Source organism: Sciurus vulgaris (genome assembly GCF_902686455.1).
Source record: "Sciurus vulgaris genome assembly, chromosome: 7".
Classification (NCBI taxonomy): domain Eukaryota; kingdom Metazoa; phylum Chordata; class Mammalia; order Rodentia; family Sciuridae; genus Sciurus; species Sciurus vulgaris.
This window is the reverse complement of record NC_136467.1, coordinates 15,995,644-16,023,557: the sequence shown is the minus strand read 5'-3', so window position 1 is coordinate 16,023,557 and position 27,914 is coordinate 15,995,644. Positions and strand designations below refer to the sequence as shown.

General features: G+C 39.4%; 1 protein-coding gene across 3 annotated transcripts in view; it reads left to right on the top strand.

Moving 5' to 3' along the window:
- PLEKHG1 (pleckstrin homology and RhoGEF domain containing G1) overlaps nt 1-27,914 on the top strand; it is a 206,132-nt gene that overhangs the window by 45,095 nt on the left and 133,123 nt on the right. For all 3 annotated transcript variants that reach the window (XM_079146629.1, XM_079146630.1, XM_079146631.1), the window contains one exon: nt 11,857-11,900. The gene's annotated coding sequence lies outside the window, so the exon portion shown is untranslated. The remainder of the gene's footprint in view (nt 1-11,856; nt 11,901-27,914) is intronic.

The following is a 27,914-nucleotide window of genomic DNA, read 5'->3' as shown; positions in this document are numbered from 1 at the left end:
TCCAAGTCAGGCAGCTCATCTACAGCAGGGCTGGGGTCAGGCCCAGCTTCAGCTTCCAGAGCCAAAGCTCTTCCTGTGAGGCTGCCCATCTGGTCCTACCTGCTATCTGCTGACCACTCCCCGGCCAGTGTCCCACCTGTAGATCTGGCACCTGCTGGGTAATGACACAGAAGGTGATATTGACAAGACTTATTCTTTATTTTTTTCTGTTCAGTTCATGGCTGACTCCTCAAAATGACTTCATTATGATCTTTCCTACTCTTTCCAAGTCCACATTCTTGCCCATCACATTCAGAAGATGATCTTGTTTCTGACTTCACAGAGAAAATAGAAATCTCTTGAGAACTCACTGGGCCATGGCCCACCATTGAATCTATTAATAACCACAGTCTTCTTATAATAGCTGGTGTCCCCACTGGTCCTGGGTCCTAATCCCTGATGTCATTTCAGGAATACCTTTGATTATTTCTCCTTTGCCAGTATTTCCAATCCTTTGTCTTAAAAAAAAAAAATCAATACTTCCATATCATCAAAAATCAATACTCCCAATTAAATCTCCTTATAATACCCATTCCTCTATAGCTCTTCCTAGCTTCCTTCTTTCAGGCATTGTCTGTGACGTATGGTACTTCACTTCTTACTCCTAAACATCTCTACTTCAGCCCTCAGAATTTCACAAACTGCTTTCACAGGAGTTAGCAATGACCTCATGCCACTAATCCTAGTGAGCACATTTCACTCAGTTATTCATTGTTTTAATTAGCTTCCTTGCTCCTGTGACCAAAAGACTTGACAAAAACAATTTTTGAGGAGGAAAAAGTTTATTTAGGGGCTCAGAGGGTTTCAGAGGGCTCAGTTCATAGAAGGCCGCTCCATTCTTTGGGGCTGGAGTGAGGTAGAACATCGTGGCGGAAGAGTGTGGTGAAGGGAAGCAGCTCACATGAAGATCAGAGAGCAGAGAGACTCCACTCACCAGATACAAAATATATACCCCAAAGGCAGGCCTCCAGTGACCCACCTCCTCCAGCCATACCCTACCTACCTTCAGTTACCACTCAGTTAATCCCTATCAGGGGTTGAATTCACTTATTGTGTTAAGGCTCTTATAACCCAGTCATTTCACCTCTAAACCTTCCTGCGTTGTCTCACCCAGGAGCTTTTGAGGAACACCACATATCTACCTATAACATTCACTTAATGATTACTCATTAGCAGCTGCCATGTGCCGGACCTTGGGCATGCTGTGGTACACAAAGAAATGGGCTAATGTGGACTGAGGAGGAAATTGATGCTAATCACATACCTGGAGCTGCTGAAGATTTAGATTACAGAAAGCACAATTCTAACTAATTTGATGGTGGTAGATACTATTCTTCCATTTCATAATGAAATGTGAGGCAATGTGTTCTCTGGGCCCAAGGAGAGTCCTGCCTATATGTTTGAGCTTAACTCTAGTATCACATGACCAAGTGCCTATGCTTTAATATATCCTCAAGTATCTGGGCTAACCATGCTCAAAAACTTTCAGAATCTGAAAAACTTACTCTGAGTATGGAGTTAGAAATCACATAGAGGCTTATAAATAAAATTGACTCTGAAGTCAGTCAACCACATTTAACATAGCCTAACCCAGCAAGACGGAAGAAAATTCCAGTGGTTTGCTGTGGAAGAAACTGAAAACATTCTGTAGGAAGGATGATCTGCAAAGTTCAGGCTCTCGGAGACATTTTTGAGATGGTAATCACATTAAGTTCTGAACCTTTTTAAGATCAAAATAACTGTGTAAGCACACATGAGACATGCTCATGGAAAGTTTCATGAAAGTAAAAATAGTGGGCTCAAGTTGGATTGAAAATGACAGGGTTTCTTTGCCTCTATCAGTTCTCACCCTCTTTTCCTCATGGGCTACATTATTCAGTTTTAACATTTCCCCTTTGGAGAAGTAAAAACAGCCTCCAATCACAAAACCAGAGATTTCCAGGAAGTGCTGGTTGTTGAAATGCCCAGAAACACGTAGATGAATAAATCTCTGTTTGGTAGTCACTGTAAAATGTTTCACGGGAAGCCAACCCTCTGTATTCAGGTTTCCTATTTCCCCCCTGAACCTGAAAGCTTATTGATACCCTCAGGAGGAATGTTAAATAAAAGCTTTGTGATATATTTGGTAGCACACTTTATGTACTTAAAAAAAAAAAAAAAAACTGAGATGTCAAAGCCTATTTTCTTGACTGATGTGGAAAGGTTTTTTTTTTTTTTAAAAAAAGGCCTCATTGGAAGGAAATTACCTTTCTAAATATAACTTTTGCAAATGATGGAATAGGTTTTTCCATATGTTGCCTGAATAAAAATAGTGTTTTTACAGAAGCCTTGTTTTAAAAAATTCTGTTCTTCACCATTGAATAAGTAGGCGAATACAAATTCAGATATTTAAAGCTATTTCCCAAAACATTAGTTTATTGAGTAACCAGCATAAGAAACCTGATCTCCTCTCCTTCTCTTTCCAAATCTATTTAACTTATGAGATAGCCCAGCTTTTAAAACCATAGCCAGCTGAATTCATTTTAAGGAAATTTCCCTATGTTTATCAGCATTGTTCTTTTTCACTGCTTGGTCAATATAGTCTAAATTGCTTGAAATTATTGATCTGTATTGAAAGAAGCTCTTTAATTTATAAGAAGTATCACTTAGGAAATCTTTCTAAGACAACTTCAGTGGTTTCTGTGACTTCCTCCATTTTATTATGTATAAAATATAGGTACAGATTCCTTCTCCTTATTTAGGTTTGTACTTAATTTCAGAAAGTCTTTTGCCCATAATATTCCTCCATTACTGTGCTACCTTGTCCCCAATTTTAATATTGGACTTGCGTTATCTTTATGCTTTCCAAAGCACACCATATGACTGCAGTTGCCCCTGGCACTGTCTCCACTGGCTGACCCTGACCAGAGGTTCCACCTGGGTAAAGACTGTGTGCGTCTTTATCCTGGCTGGATCTTTAGCACCTACAAGAGTAAACCACTGGCGCTCAAGTGTTGGGTGTGTTTTATGAACCACACAGGCTGCCTGAGTGATAATAAAGTGAAGCTGGAAAAGTGCTGATAACTGCATTAAGCCACCTGTAATTTAATGCCTGTCTAGTCTGTTCACTGACACGTATTCCTTCCAGAACCTGATGTCTTAGTCTGAGGCTCACTGTTTTTCTTTGTAACACTAGTGCTACAGAAGCACCTATAAGTGAAAGTCATTCACAGGAAGCATTCTCTACTTCACATTGTGCCCCTTGTCACCTCCAGCACTGAAGAATAAAGGAAGATGGTGTTGGACTCTCCAATTCTATTTGGCCAGCTTTTTTTATTAAGTGGGCTTCTATACCAGAAGTATGAAAAAGAGAGGCACATACAGGGAATTTGAGGAAGGGGTCACCTATTGAAACTTCCAATCTTATTAGACTTAATAATCCTTTGTCAAATAATTATGCCACCTGTTAGTTTCTTTAAATAACAAAATAGGAAAGTCAGGTATGGTGGTGCATGCCTATAATCCCATACTCAGGAGGCTAAGGCAGGAGGTTTACAAGTTTGAGGCTAGCCTCTGTAACTTAGTGAGATCTTGTCTCAAACAATAAAAAGGACTGGGGATGTAACTGAGGGTAGGACACTCCAGGTTCAGTCCGTAGTACCAAAAAAATAAATAAATAGGAAATGGCAAAGCCTAAGACTCAAACCATCAAAATATAGTGAACAGGGTTTCCATCTGTCTGCTTTTGGTCTCTTTTATAAAAGCTCACATCCAACTTGCCTTAAAATCTAGCCCAGGTTTGGGAATCATCCAGGATTAGTATAACCCATCCTTGGAGAACTTTAATTAGTCTTACCTGGTATGGTATGTGATCCTGTGGAAGCCAGAAATTGATACAAACTAGACAGTGAACTTGTCTTAAAATCTCGACTTATTCATAAACATTATTTATATGTAGGATACAGAGGTTTGATGGGACATGCAAACTTGCTATATAACATCTGGATTGAGTGGGTAGAACCTTTATTTTGACAAATTGTTCCTAACATAGCGTCAAAGTGCCACTGAAAACAATTGAGCATATTACAAACTGCTGGATGCAGGTAGTTTTCTCAGGAACACATGAATGGTATGATGTGAGATGTATTCCTTAGAAGCACCAGGCCTTGTTCACTTGGTAATCTGTACCTGGCAGAGTGCCAGACACAGATAAGGTATTCAGTACATAATTGAATCAAATTATAGATAAAACTGATAGATGCACTGGTTAGGGAACTCAGAAATATTATTTATTGAAAGATTGCCCTTTTCCATAGTCTCCTCTTTTAAATTCTAGGGGTGTGTGTGTGTGTGTGTGTGTGTGTGTGTGTGTGTGTGTGTAAGTAGTTGAGACCCACTAGGTTTCATTTAAAAGAAGAGATAGCCAATTAAAGATATTGAAGTAGAAACTGAAATTGACTTGAGTTTGCAAGAAAAACTCTAGAGCATGTCTTTGGAGGTCTCTATGGGAATAGAACTGTGTGTTTCAACATAATAGATCCTAAATATTTGTTGAATGGATAAATAACCAATTCTAAGGTATTTAAATAGTTACCTATGTGAACAAATTTCAAGTGATGGTCTGATGTTCTTCTTATAGTGATTTTATTTCTCCACTCCCTTCCCACCTTCCTTGACCAGTTGCTATTTTGAGTTCTGTACCTGATGGTTTTCCTACTTATATCTAAGCAATTACATGTTCATATGGTCTCCCAGAACCAGGTCTTGGTTCTAAGAAGGAACCAGTAAAAATTAACAAACTTTTTTATAAGAAAGAGAAGAGAATAGTCTTTGTACTCTTCTTCATTCTGTAACTTTTCTGTTTATTTCCTTTTTTTTTTTTTTTTAGGTTAACAACAGTCTCCATAGAAAAAGCAAGATACCATTTTACAAAATGCCTTCTCCAGTAACAATAAAAATAAGGTCTTGGGCTGGGGATATAGCTCAGTTGGTAGAGTGCTTGCCTTACAAACACAAGGCCCTGGGTTCAAATCCCCGGCACCACAAAATAAATAAATAAATAAATAATAAGGTCTCTAGGTGTGTATCTTGTGAGAGATCTGTGAGTCCTTAATGTAGACAATGAAATAACTTTAATTTTATTGAGAGATATTTTTAAAGGTCTAAAAGATGGGGAGGGGGGAAATAATCTGTTCATAGATAATTTCATTGTTATAAAGATGTCAATTCTTCTAAATATAGGTCCAGTGAAATCTCAACAATCTAACATGATTTGGCGGAACTTAGGATGATTCTAAAATTTATCCAGAAGAGCAAAGATCTACAAATAACAACAACAATAACAAAAATCCTAAAGAAGAAACAATAATTTAGCAATGTTTATTTATCTATAAAGCTATAGTAATTTGGGCAGCATAATTTTAGCAATAGGAATAAGTGATTTGGCAGAAGTCTTGAAATAGGTCCAAATTTATATAGAAATCTAATATGTGACAGCTGAATTGCAAATCAATGGAAAGGATAAATTGACAAATGATGCTGGGGTAATTAGTTATCCTTCTGGAAAAAGAACAAAAATGTGTCCCTGTTTCACACCATATACAGTAATCAATTTCAAATGGATTAAGGACCTAAATGTGAAACGATTACAAAGCTTATAAAAGAAACATAGATGAGTATCTTTGTGTCCTTAGGATAGGGAAGAAATTCTTAAAGTAGACACAAAAGTCATTGAACCATGAAGAGACATTGCATCATATTTAAGAGCTCCCATTTGTCAAATCAGGCTGAAGATGAATCATAACCCATGACAGATGTATGGATTTATATATTGAGGAACACGTAAATAACTCCAACAATTCTAAAGAGAGACTCAATAGCAAAATGGATGTTAGTCAGCTTTTTGTCTCTGTGACCAAAATACCTGACAAGCACAACTCAGAGGAGGCAAAGTTTATTTAGGGCTCACAGTTTCAGAGGTTCAGTGCATGGTTGGCCTACTCCATTTCTTTGGGCCCGAGGTGAGACAGAACATCATCACAAAGGTGTGGTACAGGAAAGCTGCTCAGCTCCTGGAAGCCCAGAAACATGGGGAGGCGGGAGAACATGAAGAGCCAGGGTCGGATAAATTCTGAGGGCACGTCCCTGGTGACCTACTTCCTCCAGCCATGCCCCACCTGCATAGTTACCACCCAGTAGTCCATTCAGATTATTAATCCATCAAATAGATTAGCCTACTGATTAGGGTACAGCTCTCATAATTAATCATTTCAACTCTGAGCATTCCTGCATTGCCTGTATGAGCTTCTGGGGGAGACCATGGACCCAAACCATAACAATGGAAAAAATACATGAACAAGTTTTTCACAGGAAAGGAAACATGAGTGGCCTGTAACACCCAATAACATATAAAAATATGCCCAACCTCATTAGCAACTAGGAAAATGCAAATTTAAGCCACAGTAATACCATCCACACCTCTAAGCATAGCTATAATTAAAATTTCATAGTATCAAGTGTTGACCATAATACAGTAAGGGAAGAGATGTCATATATTCTGGGTGGAGTATAAATTGGCTTAATTACTCTTGAAAAAAACTTGATGTTACCAGTGAAGTTCAATTGTGTATGATGAATAACCCCAAAGTTACTTCAGGTAAATACAATGTAGAATCTCCCACATATGAATATAGAGGATATATGTGACATTGATGATAATAGGAAAAAAACTGAAAACAATGTAAAGGTCCAAATAGTATATCATATTCAGCCATGTGTCATGTAGCGATGGGGATCCTGTCTGAGACCTAGGCAATTTTATCACTGAGCAAACATCAGTATTTATTTACACAAAAAAGGTGGTCACAATGTTACTAGGCAATATAATTTCATGGGACCACCCTTATATATGTAGCTCATCTTGACCAAAGTGCTATACACAGTAACTATAAATATACTACAAATTATCCAATAAAAGTACTATCCATCAGTGCAAACCTGTGAACTACAGAGTTAGCAAAATGATGTGGAGGAATTTCACAAATATAATATTGAGTGGGAGAAAGCAAGTCACATTGGTGTCTTATGAGCCTATTTTATCAGTTCAGAAGCTCACAAATTGGATCTGATGAGGTTCCTCCATAGTGGCTCATTCTCAGGCCTCACGTGTCAGTAGCAATTCTACCCTTTAAATCCTGTCTTGTTCACATGTAAGAGGAACAGGAAAAGGTCTGTTTCCTTGCTAATAAAATAACCCAAATTAGGTCTCACTGGGCCTAATTGGCCTGGTTTGGACCGTGTGCCTACCCATGAACCAATCAGGGTAATTACAGGGGTAAAACATAATGAATGACTTAGCCTAGTTAATGTGCTTCCAGGATCTTCGGCTGGGAGCAGGGCAAGGGAGAGGAAAATGCTGGTCTGGGAGCCAGAAGGAGGGAAGATGGATGTTGGACTTCTAAGGCAGCAGAGAATATTGTCCTAATGTTATTAGTAGAAGCCAATTTGTATTATGCTGACCAGCATGAGTTACTTATGGTCCATGAGTGAAATGATGCAGCTCAAAGTTGGGCAAGTAGAAGAAAGAAAGGGATTTTTATATTGTATAAAACACAGAGTCACAAGTTACCTACCTGCAATTCCCAAAGCAGAAGGGACGGATAATGGAAGGAAGCGAGAATCCAAATGCAGATTCTGTGGGAATTTATGTGATCAAACTTTGTATCCTCAAAAATACTCATTTTGTTTTTGTCTATTTGACCATTTATAACTATCTGTATTACTATTACTGACTTAAACAATACTTTCTAGAAACTTATGGAAGGAATATTGATAGATATCCTTTTTTGGGGGGGTGGGGTATTATTACCCCTATATACTGATCTAAAGGTCTGTCCTGTCATTTCTGAGAGACTCGTGGATTTCTGCCCTCAGGTCATTTCTTTTATGAAGCTTGGGTATTTTACTCAGGAAAATCAAGATAAATTTTGTGCTTATGAACAAATCTTTGGGCTCCTACATATCAGCTAATTGATACTTTATGGAAAATGTTTTATGCTTTGGGTGTTTGCACAGGCATTATTGGGAGTAGAGGTGTTATATTATGGCTTGTTTAAACCTTGCCTAACCCAATTCATTAAAAACTGGTTCTACCTAGTCACATAATATTTTGCCCTACACCTCAAAAGCAAAGTTGGTCCCTTCTGTGAGTAATTTGGTTAGCATTCGTTCTTGGTCTTGTAGTTATTGTCATGCAGCTTTTAGTCTCTCTCCTCACTCTGTTGTCTAAAATTAAAGAAGAGCTTATTTTAGACACTGTAACTAAAAGGACCTGGTGCTATATTGGACTCCTGTCTTCTTTTTGCAAAACCAATCCTGACATTTTACTTATTTTCCTACTCCAACGCACACTAGTTGCACTTCACTTGTATAACTTACTCTAAACATTACCTTGCTTGTACACCAGACTATAAGCGCAGCATTGTTCTTTAGCCAAAAGCAATAAAATGTGACTTGTTTCACTGTGATTCAGAAAAGTGCAATCAGCATTTTCTTTGCACAAACAGAACATTGATAGCTATTTTGTAACATTTTCCTAACCTTCAGAAGTGGAGTGAAGTTTTGTTTTGTTTTTACATCAAATTCTATTTGTAATGCCTGAGCGCACTGCATTAGTGAATTTTACACTTAATGCCAGATAAATATTCTTAATGTGCTTTTTTTTCCCCTCAAAATCCTATATTGGATTTAGAGAACAGCCCCTGAGGTTCTCAAGTGTTCACCTATAAATAAGCATTGCTGATTGTAGAAGCCGTCTTGCTATTCTTATATTTCTATTATGACCCCAAATACCAGTTCACCCATTTACCTCATATTGAATTTCCTGACTATAAAGTGCTTTTCCTCTCTTTTAAAAAGTACATTTGTCGTCTTCATCATTTCTCATGAGGAAGTAATAGCCCTAGCCTAAATATTTTCTTAAGTGTCTCCTATATAGATTCTTTACTGTGAGCATAATTTGCCTCCATTTGTTTGCTTGTGAGTAGGCCTTGCTGCCCCAGACAGAAAGTATTGCTTTTTACTCACTGTGCTTCGAATCATCTTATAGCAACTTTACCATTTCCAATAAGTTTTAAACTTTTTTTTTTTTTTTTTTTTTTTTTCAGTGCTGGGGATTGAACCCAGGGCCTTGTGCTTTTGCAAGGCAAGCACTCTACCAACTGAGCCATATCCCCAGCCCTAAATATATTTTTAAAAATTATTTTAAGGAATTCCACCTTGTTATGATAATTTGCTCTGTTTGCCTTGGGACACTTTACAGTGAGCATCTACCTTTTTAAGCTTTATTATTCTATGCTTTAAAGCATTTCAAAATTTTAACTGATATGCAACATTATACATAGTTATACAATGTGATATTCAAGGTGTGTGCACACTGTGCAGTGATCAGACCAGGGTAGTGAGCACTTCCATCACTGCAGACGTTGATCATTTCTTCGTGTTGGGGACTTTCAAAATTCTCTCTACTAGCTATTTTGAAATGTGCAATTAATTGGTGCCACCCATACTTACCCCACTATGCTGTGGAACATAGAAGTTATTTTTCCTACTCAACTGCACCCCACTGCCCTGCATCTGGTAACCACTACCCTACCCTCTACCTCACCGAGACCAACTCTTCAGCTTCCACATATTACTGAGAACATGAGCTGTTTCTTTCTGTGCCTGTATCTTTTATTTTATTTCTGATTTTTATTAAAAACGATGCAGTGGGTGCATGCCTGTAATTCCAGCAACTCTAGAGGCTGAGGCAGGAGGATCACAGGTTCAAAGCCAGCCTCAGCAATTTAGTGAGGCCCTAAGCAATTCAGCAAGACCCTGTCTCTAAATAAAATATAAACAAAGGGCTAGGGATGCGGCTTAGTGGTTAAGGCCCCTTGAGTTCAATCTCTGGTACAAAAAAATATATATGTTAAATTTAGATCTTTTTAAAATCATGATAGATCATTCTTCTATTTTGTATGCCATTGTAGCATCTTTGATGATATAAGAGGGCTGGGGACTCAGTGGCAGAGTGCTTGCTTAGCATGTGTGAGGCCCTAGGTCCAATCCCCAGCACCATTAAAAAAAAAAAAAAGACATGAATGTGTGTAAATTTCCTGTTATCTATTAATAGTACATAATATTTCTATTTACATATTTATAGAATACTATAGAATAAACCCTGTTTACAATGTGTCATATACTAGAAATTGCGTTTTCCAAATACTTATTTAGGATTCTTACATCTTATCTAAATCAAACAGGACCTTGCTTATCTTTGTGCCTTATCAGGTTTGGTTATCAGTCTTCTGTTAACTTCATCAAACAAACTAGACAGCCTCATTTTTTTCTGTATCCTAACTGCTTTTTATATAGTTTGGGAATTATCTAATTCTTGAAGTAAACCATATGTATGTTTTCAGCTTTTGTATTTGTAGTTCAGTTTGGATAATTAAATGTCAACTTAGAAACTTTCCAATGAGAAGTTAAAATTTATTTGCAAGAATATTTTATAAAATACTCTTGATTTTTCAATCTGTTTAATTTCTGTGACATATTCCTTGAATAATTCTAGTTTCATATTAGATTTTAGACTAGATTTTTCCAGAAACCTGTTTGAGACATTTCAAATTGCAGTGAACCAGTTTTTGTTGTTTAAATATCTAAGTTGTGTGTTCCTGATTTTATGTTTATTCTGCCTTTTTAATATATTTATTGTTGTTTTCTAACCTAACTGAATTTAAATATTTAATTCATTTCTTCATTCTCTCCAATTAAGAAAAAAAAAAATTACTGATGTCACAAATAAAACAGCATTGTTTTTAGTCCTGATATACAAAATAAAATTAGTTCACTTTATTGATCCTCCTTCATTCTTTTATCTTTAATAACATGAGCTAGGATTTCAGACTTCAGTGGAGCTAGATAATATAATAAGATATTATTAGATATTTATTTGATATTTTTTCAAAAACGTTGAAAGTTCCACTCTCTGTACTGCTTTTACCCTTTGTCTCCTGCTTTCAGTGCTATTCTGTAACTACTTTTCTTAAATCTTGTTTTAGTCATAGGTGAACACAATACCTTTATTTTATTTTTATGTGGTGCTAAGTGTTGAACCCAGGGCCTCTTGCATGCCAGGTGAGCGCTATACCGCTGAGCCACAGCCTCAGCCCCTGTAACTACTTTTTCACTCTGAAGTTTTTATTTTGATTCATCCTTCAGTCAACTGGAATATTTTGAGCAACTTCATAAAGAGACCCAACGGATAAGTTTCTAAGCACATTCGTTTTTATTTTAAAACTCTGCAGCCATTGAAGTATCTGTGGTTCCTTCTTTTGGAAGGAACAAAAAACTGGGACCCCAAGGCTTACCAGATGGGTGTGTCACCCATGGACTCCACCCTCGGACCCCCTTGCAAAGATGGAGCCCAGGAGGGATTATGGGATGCAGGCATCATGGGGAAGAGCTTGGGGGAGAGGGCCCTGCCTTAGGAAGCTGTTCCCTTGCCCTGGAGGACTTGTGTTTGGGAGGTAGGGATGCTGCAGGGGAGGCGGATTGAAATGGTCCCTCCAATACCACAGTCCTTTTGGTTTTCACTTAATTTCTTATGATTATTGCTAAAATTCTATTATAGAATAGGCGTGGTCTTTTCCTGGGAAAATTCAGCCCTTTTGCAGTTGATCTTCCTTTTTCCACTTAAAGTTAACCCTAATGTCTCACCTGCCTTCTGTTAAAATGATTCTGAAAAGTAACATTTAAGTAAAAAAGAATGTATTGTTTGTGTTTCTGCTACAGGTGAAGAGTACCTGCGAAGCGCTTGGAGTGAAGACATTGAAAAGGTGAGCTTCAAGTACAAAAGTGAGCCTTTTGCGCTCTGTTGCTGCTTGACAGTGAAACATGTTAAAAGGTTAATATGTTTATAATTTAGGTTTGTTTGATGTTTTTGTGGAAGTATACCTCTACACCAACATTTTCTGTTTGCAGGGCTTTCCCCCCACCTCATAGGAAAAAAGCATTTTTAAATAGGTTTTAACTATTTTGCAAAACAGAATAACACATTGTTACCAAAAGATGGAAAGTCAAAGAAAACGCATAGGTGGAAATCACACACACAGATTCAACATGGCAGGGGAGAGGCCCCATAGCATGGCTGTGTTGGCCAGCCAAGAGGTAATGTCATCTTGCAGATGATATTTAAGTGCTTTTCTTTGGCCAGAAAAGTTGTTCTCTTTGTCCTTTTTAACTTCTTTTTCTTCATGATTTACAATCTCATTCCGGTTTTGTGGTGGTAGCACTTGAAAAACCACAGCGAGTGATAAAAGGCAACGGAAGGAAGGGGATCTATCTTTCTGTTTGGTCCAGGCCATTATCTTACTCCATTTCTTTCCTAAGTACACTAATGCGTCATATGCAGACCCCATTATGAGCTGTTTGTCCAGACCCCAAATGGCCAAGCAACCTTGCTCCATCAATCGCATATCAAATACCGTGGTAAGAATACAGGAGGAAGCTCAGTCTGGTAAGCACAGTATTATGACTTCTTACTGAAAAAAGAAGCTTACGTTTCAATTTCTTTTCCTCCTCTCAGTACTGGGGGTTGAACCCAGGGGCACTTTACCGTTGAGCTACATCTTCAGTCCTTTTATATTTTTTGTTTTGAGATAGGGTCTCCCTAATTGGTCCAGGCTGACCTTCAACTTGCCATCTTCTTGCCTCAGCCTCCCAAGCTGCTGGAATTGCAGGCATATGCCACCGTGCGCCACTTTTGATTCTTTAAAACAGGCAGTAAAATAAAAAACAAAGTGAAAAAATTAACTGCTACAATAGGTTAGAGTCTTTTGCCTTAATTAGTAAAATAATAGTGTTCCATTGGAGTCATGACTATTGGATACGCTGAATTAATCTTGAAGCACTTAAAGTTATTACGACAAATCAGATTTTAATGGGGTTATGATTGCTCGGCTTATGTCAGAGTTCATCAGTGTTTGGTTAACTGGTAGAACAATGGTTTTCCTCCTGCAGTTCTTAATTACCAGCAGGAAAGTCCCGTTAAGTTCTTTGGCTTGCTTTAGGTCTAGAATGCTGAGTACCTTAAGAAGCAAGAGTTTGTGATCAAGAGCTGACTTATCGATTAGGCACAGTGCTCAGGCCTCATGATACTTGAAGTGACCTATGAAAATGTTTTAATTTTAATTACTTTTAAAAGTGAAAGATAAATGAATATAATAATGAAAATAATCAAACCTAGCCTGAGTTACATTTGTCTTGCTGTGTCGTTGTAAAATGTAATTTTTAATCATTCTTTTTAATGGAGGAAGGAGGCCACAAGGTCAGAGCCCATAGAAGTTGTCATGTGCCCCCCACCTCAGACACACCCCCACATGCAAGCCAGTACTCTGCATGCCTTGGTTTGAGTAAAGAAAAGTAGGCTTTTTTAAAGAAATGACTATATTCTTTGCAGATGAGCCCAGAGACATGTCTGCTCCTCAAAGAGACATGTGGTTTTATCTATGAGGAAAAAAAGAAATGACACATTATTAGATTTAGATAGTTGTGGTTATTTATTTGGTTTCCTAAAATCAGTTTTCCTGTAGACACCCATTGATATTCTGCTTGCTTTACAATATGATGCAGAAAATCAGGGAGAGAAAGCAAAACTTGACTCAGGTTCCTTGGTTCCATCTGGCCACATGTTGCGCAGGGGGCGGGCATTCCGTGGGAGCCGTGGCTGCCGAGCACAATGCTGAGGGTGTCGTCCAGGACTGTGGGTCTTCCGAAGTTGCTGATCTCTATTGCTGAGTGTAAACATTTTCGATGACTGACGCATCTGGTTTGTTTGTTTTCAAAGCCCTGATCTAGTTTTGCAGAAAATATTTTTGTTAGTCTTCAATGTCAATGACTCTATCTAATTTGTTCAGAAAATATCTTCTGCAAGTCACTTTTTGGTTTAAAGCAAGCATGTTGCCTGTCTGAGGAACTTCTTTTTTCAAATATTAACTCCCTGAGGCCCAGGACCTTTGTCTCTTTTGTTTACTGCTATAGACTTTAGGCCGGAAATATAGGAGAAGCTCAAGAGTTTACTGGAAGGATGATCTAATTTTCTCCTTTAGAATAGTCAGATGTTTTTCTGAATGCCCCAGTATTGTCTCTGGTGTGTAAGAGGACTGACTGCTGAGTGTTTTGTCCTCAGGTGCCAAGTGTCTTGACATGCAAAAATGCTTATGGTACCCCAGTAGAACAAGAGTCTAGCTGCCAGTCACCCGAAACTGTGGGTCAGAGCTGTCCTCTCTAGGGTAGCACACTCTGTCACAAAGCCAATAGCGCCACTTAACTGAATTAAACTAGGAAAGCAAGAAAATTCTAGAGAGAATTGCATCTTGAGCTAGCAATTGAGAGTCAAATGCTAAGGATGTCCACAGGAGAAATCAACAGACCTTAATTAGTACTATCAGGTTAGATGTCCTTAGGTACAGAAACTTCTGAAAAACTCAGGGAGTGTAGTTCTATTTTACACAGACTGTTCACCTGAAGGAATTGAAAATGTGGTTTTTTCCTATTGGTATGGGGAGTGTGTGTGTGTGTGTGTGTGTGTGTGCGCGCGCGCGCATGTGTGCGTGCGCACACACAATTTCAAGACTATATACCATGGTAGTAAATTTTTCAGTACCATACACACAAAAAAGACAAGAGAGATACACATTATCTTTCTGAAGAAGATCATGCCTGCGTTTTACTCTGTGTCTTCCCCTCATCCTGGTCCTTTAATGAAAGGGGCTAGGAAGAGCTGCTGGTTACAGGGCATGGTGAATGGCTGCTTTAGGAACAGAGATGCCAACTATGAGCCAAAACACCTACGGGCACTGAGGTGCCCAGTTGTCCTGGCTGCTACTCTTCTTGCTAGCATTTGGTGAGTCCCTTAACACTCTGGAGATGAGTAACAAGATAGTGGGTGCTTTTTAGTAAAGATGCCAGAGATGAGAGCGGTGTTTCCTACCCTGGGTTTCGCCATCACGGAACACACATGCTCCATGATCCACGGTGCCTGTGGTCCTGCCATTTGGTCAGTCTCTCCTCCCAAGGGTGAGCAAACTCTCTTCTGTCCCTGTCTGAGGCACTCTTACTGTCCTTTGTGAGCAGGGGGACCACTCATTGAGCCCACCCCAGGTCAGTAGATGCCCTAGTAGTCCCTCAGAAATGTATTAACTGGAAGCTGAAGGCTTCATGCGATGGAAAGAGAGGGGCTTCCCCCCCCACCCCCGACTTAGTAATCGATATGGTTAAGACATGCTTGGGAAGGAGTTGACACTGTGCATCTCTTCATGGATTTTACAGGTGACCTTGCTGCTGTGTCCCCAGGCTTGAAAGTGTCTTACTCAAGGCTGATAAATTTGCCGGAAGGCAGCTAATAGAGGACTCATCAGTGGCTACAGCATTAATGACTCACATTGTGGATAAGTAACATGTATTGAACTAGACATTGCTAATAATACAACCATCAGCAGAATTCTTGGCAGAGTGCTAGAGGACAGAAACTTAAGTACAGTGTATGATCTTTACAGAATCACCAAAGTGATTATGCAGTATCTCCTGATTATTTCATGATGGGGGCATCATGGAAATGACTTTTCAAAAGATATAAAGACTCAAACATGTCACTCAAAAGTGTTAACTAAATATAGCAGTCAGGACAATACAGCAGAGAATTACATCATTCAGAAAGATGAGTGGATTTGACTCCACCTAACTACTGGGCCTCTCTTTTCTATTAAAAAAAATTCCAGAAAATGTGCATACTTTATACTGAGTTAGAGACTAGACACACTTTTTGGTGGTAGGGGAAGAGATTTCCTTTTTATAGACCCTTCAGTTAGAGTAAAGGTTTGAGGGGGGCGTCCCTAAATATTCATGAGTAAAAAAGGACATAAGTTCAAAAAGAAAACTTAAATTTAGCATTTTTGTGTTTTGACTTTCCTGGACAAATTACACATTTTTTTCTAGGCCCTGGATTCCTTACCTACAACAGCTGAGAGCAGATCTGGCACCACTGAATGTATCTGGTTCTTTTGGCATTTTGGTGAGGCATTTCCATGCCTATGAGAGTGGTTACTAAGCCCCTGGTAGGTCTATATGAGTCTTTCCATTTCCATTTTGGAATGGGGCTATCTATTCTATATCTGTTCCACCATTGAATTTTGGAAGTAGCTATTATAAATATTAAAAAAAAAATACCTGTTTTCTCATGAAGGGACATCCTTTGGAATGAGAGACTAGCTTCTGGTCTTTCCTTGCCATTGAAAATTAAGAGTTATGGTTATAGATATCTGTTGAAGATAAGGAGGGGCAAAGGGGCTTTGAGGTCAAATAATTCTGAAATGAAGGCCAAGCGAATCCCAGTCTCTACAGTCCTTACTGAGCTGCCCTGCTGCACGTGTTTAACAGGGAGGTGTCACCGGCCCACGTTTGGAAGCTTGTTAAGCTCAGAGTGCCCTCCATCGGCACCCCTCCCCACCCCACGCTGCCCTCCAGATTTTACCCTGACCCTGTGTTCTTGAAAGCTATTTTGTTAAATGCAGATTTAAGGTCAAGCACAGAAGACAGACACAGAAAAGGGCTATAGAAAGAAATGAGGATGACTTGAAGCAGAGATTAAGACTTGACCCTGTTGGAGGAGCCAGGAGAAAGGACACTTGGAGGAAGAAACTCACCGCAGTAGCTCCATGAACTCTCTCTGGATAACCATCCCCAGAGCTGAGCTTATGGTTGCTGGTTAGGAAGTCTGTCCCCTTGTGCTCTTCCCTCAGGCTGACCTCAGTGTACCAGGTGTGAAACACGTGGGACATCTTGAAGCATTCGGCTAAGTCACTGGTTCCAGGATCAGGGAAGGATGACTTCCCTTCATCTCAGTTCTAACGTGGAGAGTTTTCCTTAAACCATTTCTGATGTAATAACAGTTGATAGGTCCTGATGGATTCTTGTGCCTTACATATGTTAAAGAAATGTAAAAGTTCTTTAGTCTAAGCCATTGTTGATAGCATGTTAAAAGTGACCTGTTTGGGGATGGCTGGTCATGAATCCCTTCTCTGTATGAAGCACTGAGCTAAGGGTGGTGGTGGGCACAAAGTAAGAAGGCAAAGCTTCTGCCTTGGTGAGACTCTGAGAAGGAAGCACACATTTACAAACAGGCTTTCTGTGAAGCAAGAGTGTGTGTGTGTGTGTGTGTGTGTGTACATACAAGATGGAATATTATTCAGCTTTAAGAAGAATGAAATTATGGCATTTGCTGATAAATGGATGGAGTTGGAGAATATCATGCTAAGCAAAATAAGCCAAACCTAAAAAGCCAAAGGCCGAATATTTTCTTTGATATGCAGATGCTAATTCACTGTGAGAAGGGGACAGTGCTAGACTTTAGGTTAGGTAGAGGGGACTGAAGGGAGGGGAAGGGGTATGGGGGTAGAAAGGATAGTAGAGTGAAACAGACATTATTACCTCATGTACATATATGACTGCATGAACAATGTGATCCTACAATATGTACAATCAGAAAAATGAGAAATTACACTCCATTTATTTATGATTTATCAAAATGCATTAACACATTCTACTGTCATGTATACCTAATTAGAACAAATAAAAATTTTTAAAACTGCAAATAAAAAATTTTTAAAAATAAAATACTATTAATAATTTTTCAAATAAAAAAGAAATTAGAAATGAATTGGAAATTTAGAGTAAATCAGAAATTAATATCAAAGTGGTTAGAAAAGTAATTATAAGAAACAGACCTCATATCTCAGTTGTTCACTGGTGAATGTGCTGACTTAAGATCTGTTGGTTGAGTACAAAGTTATCAATTAAACAAAATTGTTCAGTTGTTGTTCCAGCCCTCAGTAGCCTTATTAATTTCTTCTTGACCTGTCTTTTGAGAGAGCTGTTTCAGAGTTCTCATTGCATTAGAGAATTGTCAATTTTTTAATATTGGTTCTGTCATTTTTCCCTTAATACATTTCAAAACTGTTTTGGATAAAGATTAACAAAATTATCCATTTATTGCAGCGAGATGCCAGGTCATTATATTTTAGAAACCAGGTAGACTGTCATAGCCCCATGCAGCATGGGTCATGGGGATTACTGAAGGCTTCATGTTTTTAACATCTGTGGCTGATGATAGACTCATAGACCTACCAGGGGCTTAGTGACCATCTCACCAAAATGCCAAAAGAACCAGATGCATTCAGTGGTGCCAGATCTGCTCTCAGCAGCTGTAGATAAGGAATCCAGGGCCTGGATTCCTTGCAGAAGTCCTGGACCAGATTCCCTAAGCTTAGGAAGTAAAACCCAATCGCCCACCATGGCTTTGGGTAATCGAGGACTGCATTCACATCCCCTGAACTGAAGGCATCATCACCTCCTCTGCCTGTTCCCTTTCTTCTGACTCATTCCAGAGCTCAGCTGTGCCCATTTCAGTAGGGCCTCCAGGGTGCTCATGCTTTTAGAAATCTCTGCTTCCCTGCTCACACCACCCTACCTCTTCTGTGCCACAAGGAGAGGCTGCTCTGGAGGAAGAGCCCATTGGTGATAATGCCTTCTTAGAGCGAAGCCGGGCACGAACACAACCACGGTGCTTTAAAGTCAAAAGACAAGGTATTGCAGTTCATCTTAAGTCCTGTGTTCCATTGAGAACGTTCCTTGAATATTCTTTGTCTTAAAAATGTTGAGTCTTGTTTCTTATAGTGTTGTGACTTCATACAAATTCCTTTGATTTCTGACCTACTGTCATTCCAAGAGAAATGGAGTTGAGCAATTTCCAAGTTCTCATCGACTTAAATCACAGAACTAGGTTTTTGGTTTTTTGCAGTGCCATGGATGGAACCAGGGCCTCATGCATACTATGCCAGCACTGTACCAGTGAGCAACACCTCCAGCAAGTAATTTTTGAAGGAATTTGAGGTATAAATGCCCAAGTTCAGCTCTTAAGTCCAGCATCCTCTTTGCCACTGTGAAAGGTACTCACAGCCCAGCCAGGCGGTGATGCTGCGTGCATCTGTGTTAGGACTGGATTCTCTTCCTCTCTGGTTCTCTGAACCTATAAACCTCCTGGTTATTCTCTCCACCATCCTGGTCCACCCCTAATGCAGCATTAATTATGTCAGGTGTCCATTCTGAAATACACAAGGACACATTGCCTGCTCCAACCTGTTTTTTTAAATGTTTATGTAAACTGTTCTAAAAACCCTTGATTTGGGGGTTCAGCATGACACCGGGGACTCGGGTCAGCTAGACCTGGGTATGGATCACTGTTTTCCTTCCACAGGAAGGCCTTTGGCAGGGTTGTCACCACCACCCCCCTCCCCACCCAAAGCCTGCCTGATTACAGCTCACCTGGATTTGGTCTTAGGTCTTCAAAGTCATGTCCCCAACACCTGCTGTGGCGGTGCCCACCCCTGGCAGCCTTCAGGTGGCGCTGTAAAGCAGCAGCAGGGGAAGAATGTTACCTAGATGTTATCTATCCCTTTAAACTCAATTCAAATTCCTTGACCTTTTTAAATTACTCCGACCTGATTTCATCTCCCGCTTCCTCTAAGCTGTATCAGCTAGCCTCTGAACAAGTCCTTTAGCAATTTTAATTCTTTATCACCCCTTGATACTGCTTTGGGATCTTGGAAATCCTTCTTGAAATGCCTACTTGGTTGCCTTTCCCAAGGGCTGTTCATTCCTGCCCTAATGGACTCAAGTAATTCAAAGGCTGGGTGAGGACTTGTGTGCGGCAGGCAGCACAGTGTCTCATGCGTAACTGTTCCAGGCACATAAAATGTATTTTAAAATAACAGGTTTTCCCAAGGTTGTTATGATTCGAAATGTTTAATGACTTTATGTAGATTTCAGAGATGTGTATTATATAAAGCTCAGATTATCAATTGATAATTGCAATAAATATGAAAGGCATTCTTCTCTACGTTATTCTATATTTCAGGAACTCTAAAATAAATAAAAATCAAATGTACATATAAAATTTTTTTTTAATTTCACGTGAATTCATAAGAAATCAATAATCCACAGTTGGTTTTAAGGAGAACAGGTTCTCAGATATCTGCAGAGAGCATGATTAGCCCAGACTTTTTTGTTCATAATTCTAAATGTGAAGAATGTTGCAGAGTGCAATTTGAACTCCAAGCTTTACTGTCCACTATTTCTGGGAAATCGGGTAATCTTAAAACATGGCTATGTACAAATATTCTATTTTCTTGATATGATTCTGAATTAGGATATATTCTATTTATAACTATTATTTTCTGCATTTAAATTTTGTCTTGGGAGGATTTTCATTTCTCTTCTTTTCATTCCCTCCTCCCTACCACGTTTTTCCTTGGGAGAGTCTACAATAAACTTCCGTGGTGCATTTGAGAAATTGTACCCATATGAAGCATCATTTCTGTTGGAAGTCTGAGGCCTTTCTGGAGTGCTGAACTGCTCTTTCATCTGCTCATAGAAAAATACTCCTGAGGAAGCATCATAGAAAAAGGCATTTTATTGATAAAAATGTACTGGTGCTGTAAGGCTGAGAGAGTAGCCTCATTCATTATGGCCTTCTTCACTGTATTAGCACCCTGTATTCACAGCCATTTCTAAAACTCCATGCCTTTTTATAATTCTAACTCAAGGTTTGAGGGTCTCTGAAATGATGTAGGAACGGTGAAAGAAAAATCATTGCAGGTAAATCATAGACCAGCGTCTTCTGCCAAGGTATGTGTTCCGTCCTGAAGTCGCCTTTCTGTGCATTTGCCCAAAGCCAGCTTCTGAACAAAATGCATTTTATTAATTCTAACACTATTTTACTTATCTAGAAAAAGTTATTTGTTGAAATATTTACCTAAGGAAAAAAGGTGTCCCTTTTTGGGTCTGCCAGGCTTAATGTTATAAGAGTAGGGTCTTCGGGAGATGCCTACCTGGGGAGTGGTGTTCTTTCTTGTTGGGTCGGGGAAGGGCATGAACAGCTGGAAGCCAGGTGTGGCAGGTGTTCTCCTGTGCAACGTGCTCCCTATGTGCTCTCTTTGTGTTGGACCTCCAGTCTCCTCTGCCTTGCCTGTGGGACACAACGTCAGGGAGTGCAGAGCCTATGCTGACTTGGCATGCAATGCCATGAGACTCTAGTGCATGTTTAAATAGTCAGCACTAAGATTCTGTAGGGAAATACTGGAAACTGGTAAGGATTCAGTCAGTAAAATCATGTACTTACTCTGTACTTACTCAGCATGTATTAGGTGCAGGAAATCATGAATTCAAGCCAGAGTATTTTCCAGTTGTTTACTTGAGATACTTTTCTGAGTGTATTCTTTCCTGTTAGACATAAAGCTATATATGGAAAGTCCTCAGGTAAACAGAGCATACTTAATGCCTTGTTCCTCCTCCTCCTCCTCCTCCTCCTGTGTTCACTGAGCTGAGTGAGCATGAAAAGAGAATGGTCAAATGCTGGATTTTCCTGGGCAACTGGGGGCTTTTTTTCTCTTTGGAACTTGATGAGCTATTTCTTCTACCACTTAGTGCATCCAGAGACCACTCTCAATTGTGCATTTATCAGACTAAAAAATAAAACCTTCCAGGTGTTTTGCCTTTTTTTTAAAATGAACAGAGCTTTCCTATCTAAGAAACTTTAAGAACTTGTAAAAACGGTTGTGATGCTTACAGGTCCCTTCAGAGTACAAAAAACAGATGGTGAGAGGTCTGCTGATATGACCTGCTGACCATGTGAGGCAGTGAACATGTGAATTTCATTTTTCCTCCTCCAGGGTCATTCTTCTTAAAAGATGGCCAAGAAAACTTCTCACTGTTTCTGACAACTTCTCAAAAGTTCAGTCAAACCTACCTTTTAAAAGATTCATCCAGGCTTTGGGATCAGAGATTTTAAACAAACATTGAGTGTTTATATTTACAGAGAGAGAACTAATTCCCACCCACCCCCAATACACACTAGTTAGTATTCTTAAAGGCAAGTGATTTAGTTTTGCTCATTCTTATATGGAGTTGACCATCCAGATCCAGATCCCATATTCATGGATTCAAGCAGATGCAAATTAAAACTTTTTTTTTAAAAAAACTTGCAAGTGAACTAAGTACAAACTATTTTTCCTTGTCATTATCCCCTATCAATACAGTATAACAACTATTTACATAGCATTTATATCATAACAGATGTAAGTAATTTATAGATGATTTAGGGTATCCAGGAAGATTGCATCAGTTATATGCAAATACCCATTTTATGTAAGATTCGAGCATCCTCAGAGGTTCTCAAGCCAATCCCTCATGAAGACCACAAACCTTTGTGGTTCATGAATTCAGTGACTCCAAAGCATCACCGAGGAATTGGTTTCTTCCTAACTTTCTGCTCTGCCATCCGTGAAGTTGTCTCTGTCTGAGGAAACCTCTTCTAAATGGTCACAGATGGCCACTGAACACAAATGGGGTGATAGATTCCATTGTCCACGTGCACCAGGAGAAGGAGACACCTCTCCCCAGCCTTTCAGAAAAGTCCCTTCTTCAGACTACTGAGATCTCTTATGACCAGGAGGCAGTCGCAGAACAAGAGCACCATGCACTGATTGACTTGGGTCGCTCACAGTCCACCTGTAGAGCTCGGGATGGGGACAGCTCCACCTCTACCATATGACTGTGTGTAGAAGGAGGTGGATACCTCAACAGAACAAGCTGTTGGGAAGAAGAGAAGTGGAACATCAATGCCAGGTAACTAACAGTACCCATTAAAGTTAATTGTCATGGTACCCATTGTCCTTAATTGTCACATTCTTTTTATTTCTCAATAAAACACGGTTCTGGATATAATCGGTCAATCCCTAGATCTCATCCCTTCCTGCCATTACAGACTCTCCATCATTCCACCAAGTTTCTCAAGTTATTTCCCAGCACTTTGGTGGGGACCGTATCTCATGTTGAGCTGTGGTGCTGCCTTCGTCTTCTGATTTAAGTTGCTGAGGTCTCTTTGGCTGAAAGGTGCCCCAAATCCAGCTGACCTTGTACCCAGAATCACTCACATAGCAGAGCCCAGCCTGGACCAGTTGGTATGGTTCTTTGGAATATGTGCCAGGGTCATACTATGATCTGGGCAGAATTAGAGGAGATGCTTCTCTCCTAAGGAGTTTTAAGTGAAAATCATTGTTTTTAAAATGCTTTTGCTCTCCCTTCCTCTGAGATCCTTAAGATTAAGGCACAGGCTATGGGGACAGGGACAGAGGACAGTAGACCAATAGCAAAACTGCCAAGAATGGGTCCTGGCTTCTAGCTAGGAACCATATGGAACTAGGTTGTAACCAGGAAGTGGTGTTTGGCGCCCAAGTTAAATGGACCAATGTCCCAATGTTGGCAATTTGGGAAACCTCTTTCTCCTTCTAGCGATCTGCCTAAGGGAAGATATGTCCCAGATTCAAGACTCTGAGTCTGCACTCAGATAGATTTGGATCACTCTCTGATTGCTGGTTGCAAATTACTTAAATGAGTTACAGCCCTTTATGCCACTGTCACAACAAAAGTCGTTGCTGTTCTCTCCCCAGCAATATGTCATCAGAAGTGAACTCTTTGGGGGAAAAAATAGAACTTTTCTTCTAGTCTGTCAAAGCTTTAATGTTTTGATTTAGCAATCAGGTCAAGGCTGGGCAGAGGGCTTTCTTCCTGCTGGATGATTTTTCTCAGCTCTTTGAATGCACCAGCACAGGACACTGGGGAAACTATTATTGCTCTTAGCTATGAAATAGGTGCTGAAACTCCCAGCCGCTTCTGGCATTTGTTCCTTTATTCCTCAAGGCTTGGCAAACCAGGGAGGTTGACTGAGCTAGCATGGGCAGCCCTGTTCTGTCCCCAGAGAGTAGGAAGAAAGCACAGTATGGCTAAAGGACTGTGTAGAGATAAACTTGGCTTCAGTGGACCTGTCTGTGCATGATGGGCCTTTGCTTCCACCTCCCATGCAGATAAAAAGAAGCAAGTTATATAAATATAGTGCAGCTTCCTGGACAAAAAGGGTCAGATAATCCACTTTCTGCAGATCAGTGGAATTGTGGTTGTCTGAAATCAGCTAATAAATTGAGACTGGAAAGGTACCCAATGAAGAAAGTTTAGGAACAAGGGCAAACTGTGTCTTCCTCCTGTCACGCTGAGGCCATCACAAGATAACACTGGCTTCCAGCTTCCAGAGCTAGAGTCTAGCTCTGATTGGCTGTATCTCCTGTCTGTTCCCCATCCTAAACCCCTCTGCATCAGCCATGTTGGTTCTTTCACCATAACTTGCATCTGTTTGTATCTTGCCCTGTCTTCTCTGCTAGGGGCAGTGGCTTACCTTCCAGATAAACAGTGAGCCTAGTGTCTGTGCTCATCTCAGCCATACCTAGGTGTTACCTTTAGACACAGAAAAGACCCAGTCCTCAACATCTCATTTTACCGACGAGAAAAATGGGTAGAGAGAGGTACAGAGAGAATTACCAATGCCACCAAATTTGCAGAGCAGGTTCATGTCAGAAACTAAACTGAAATCTATCAAGATCTCTCTTCTTCTAGTCTAAGATAATAGTCACCATAAATCTGCAACTATAAGATACTTTGTTTTCTCCACAAAGGACCTAGACACACACACTCTCCTTGTAATATTTAATGATGAGAAATCAAACTGATTTGCTAAATTATCTGTTTTGAGCTTGGGATGCCAAGCATTTAAATCATGCCCTGAAAATTGGGTCTGTTTAAACATATTAGGGCTGGTTACCTAACTACTTTGGTTACCTAACTACTGAGATTTCTGGGTTTTAGCATCCCCAAGATTTTTGATCATCAATGCTTAATTTTAAATCTAGTATTTCTGGAAAAAATAAGTCAAAAACCAAGTAACCCCTCATGAATATCAGCTCAAGGTTTTAAAACTCCCTAACTTGTCTTATGGACCTCAATATCAAGAATTACTAGTTGCAAATTCATTAGGTCATTTTGTATCAGAAAGTCAATTATGAAATGCCTGAAGTTCTTCAATTATAAGACTGTGTTCTCTGGGTTCTGTTATGGCTCAGCGTTGATTATTTTTTTCTGTTGTGTGACTTGATTTTTTTCTTGCAGAAGTTGATTTTATTTGCATCCAAGTCTTAAGTTCCTCAATAAAGAAAAAAAATTCCATTAAAAAGTCTCATATTTCTGCAGACATGATTTTTGTTAAAAAAAATCTCTATGTGACATTGTAGATACTCTGATTAAGGTCAATACTAAGAAGACTGTTTCTAGTATCTGTTCAAGTCTTGCATTGTCAATCAATGGGCGACAGCCCTATGCTGTCTTAATACAACATTGAAATGGAGTTTGAGGCTGAATAGACTTCTGTTTGTTACACACAATATAATATTATAAAATGTCTTGAAAGAAGTAACCTCAAGCACAAAATCCAGTGACAGTCTCCCATGGTCTATTAATTTTTCTTGTTTATAGCTGTCTGTTTTTTTGGTTTTTTGGTTTTTTTTTTTTTTTTTTTTTTTTTCCTATTTGAAACAGACATATCTAAGCAATATGTTTTATTAATTCAAGTAGAATTAATAAATCCTGCATTGAATTCACTTTAAAATTACCTAAAAAAATATAACCTGGTTTCCCCTTACAGCATCTATGCTGCTACACCCAGAATCAACTGTCTTGTCTTTTAGAACAGCAGAGGCAGGGGTAATAGTAAAACTGTTGTCTTACTGTAGAGTGCTTGTCGTTCCTGTAAAACTGCGCTAGTCAGCCAGCAGGTATGAGTGTTGGAGGCCTCTCGTCTCTTTGTGGGACTTCAGGAGACAGGTGTGAGTGGAAGTATGGCAAGACGGACTTGTCTGTGAGAGCTCCTGAAGTGCCTACCCACAGACTGGTCCTTCAGGATGTCATAGTGAAGACTGGCCCTGCAGGTCTTGTGTCTGCTGTTGAAGCTGGTTGCTGTTGGATGTGGAGCTTCCTGTGAATGGAGGAGGCTCCCTATGCCCAGGTGTTGCTGTTTCCTGGTGCCCACACATGGCCTAAAGAAGAACTTGTTATTTGTATCCGCCAAGAAAAGATATAAAGCATCAGCTGCCCTACCTGTAACTTTAGGAAAACAAAACAAAATACCCACCAATTACCTTGAGAGCCTTCAACAACCAGAATAACCTCTAAACAAAGTACACCACCATGTGGTTCTTTATGGTTCTGTCAAATACTTTTCAGTACCCTTTAGCCCATTTTCTAAAAAAAAAAAAAAAAAAAAAATTATGATTTACTTGGAGAGCTGTTAGTTCTCTTTGTCAGTTTTTGTTGTGTCGTGTGTGTATGTGTGTGAGGGGGAGATTATATTTTGAGCTCTTCTACAGTAAACTTCAATGGGTCATTTGAAAAATCGTACCCAGGTTAAGCATAGTTTCTGTTGAAAGTCCAAGGCCATTCCAGAGCGCTGAACTGCTCTTTCATCTGTTGGGATGTAGTGGTTTCCATGGAGCCCTGCTGGCGGGTGACCAGGCAAGAGTTCAGCATTCCATTCAGCTGGGTTCAGTGTTCCAAGCCAGGCCTGACCTGACTCCTAGCACAAAGGACTTTAAAATCAGAATGCTTTATATGCCATTACTGAAAATAAGTTGATTACCTGAGGGAAAGAGTGTCTTAACCATTTAAAAAAAAAAAAATTGTGTTTCGTTAACTTAAATGTTAATTTCTGTCTAGAAAAAAAAGTATTTTAATCTTCTGGTGGTATAGAATACAAATCTCCCCCAGTCCCCCTACTTTGTACTAAGTAATATGAAACAGTTTGTCTTATTTGACCTTCAATGTAAATAAAATGGGATCCAATTTATTGAGACCGATGTATTTCCTACATCTGGCAATCATCTTTTCTCAAAGCAGTTGTTAATCTGAATTTATTTTTGAACGTTTTAACTTGAGCCTGTTCTCAGGGCTTCTTCATGTCTCCCCCACCTAGTTCTGTGGGAGAGCCTAATGCAGATGGCTCTGCAAAGCCTGATGTCCCTCTTTTCAGCCCCTGGTTTGCACAACTGCTCTGTGTCTTCAGGGAGGACTGGAGGACCTGACTTGGAACTGCCCTTATGCAGGGGCAAGAAAGCCTTCAACTCATATGGTCATAGATAGCTGGGCTGTGCTTTTTTTTTTTTTTTTTTCCTTCCTATAGAATGAGTAGGAAAGAAGAGAAAAGATGACTTTTGCCTGGATGGATGGAGGCCATGGAGGCTCCAGTAATAGGCTTTGATTTCTGCAGAGGTCATTCTTTGACCCAGCTCAATGCCTGACTCCCGAGGACATGTCTCTACATCTGCTAGAACTCAGAGGCTTCCATCTAAGGGGCGAATGACCCTTTAGCTACCATGTAAAATTACGAGGTACTCTGCAGGTTTAAATTTTTCCCTAAATTAACTTTCAATACCTTACTTGATATTCAAATTACTCGAACTATTTATTTAGTTTGGTATTATTTCATAAAGCAATATAAAGTGTGGTTCTTAGACTTTAATCAGGTTCTTACCAATATGGTCTTCATGTTGACATCGCTCTAACCAGAGTTTGATCCTAAAATGTATTTCTCATTTCCTTTTGAAACCATTCCTGGGATAACTGAGGGATTTTTGCATTTAAGGAAAACAGTGGCTTTATTAATTTTTACCTCTGTTCCTCAATGGGGTAGTTATTTATTTTCTTCTGCAAGCCCCATGGATTTTGAGAGAATGAAAATATTGATGTTCACATGTATTTGTTTTCAAAGTAAATAAAGAGTGAGAAATCAATTTTTAAAAATCAGTAATATGGGAGATTTGGCTCCTAATTTAAAAATTGACTTATGTAGTTTTTCTCCT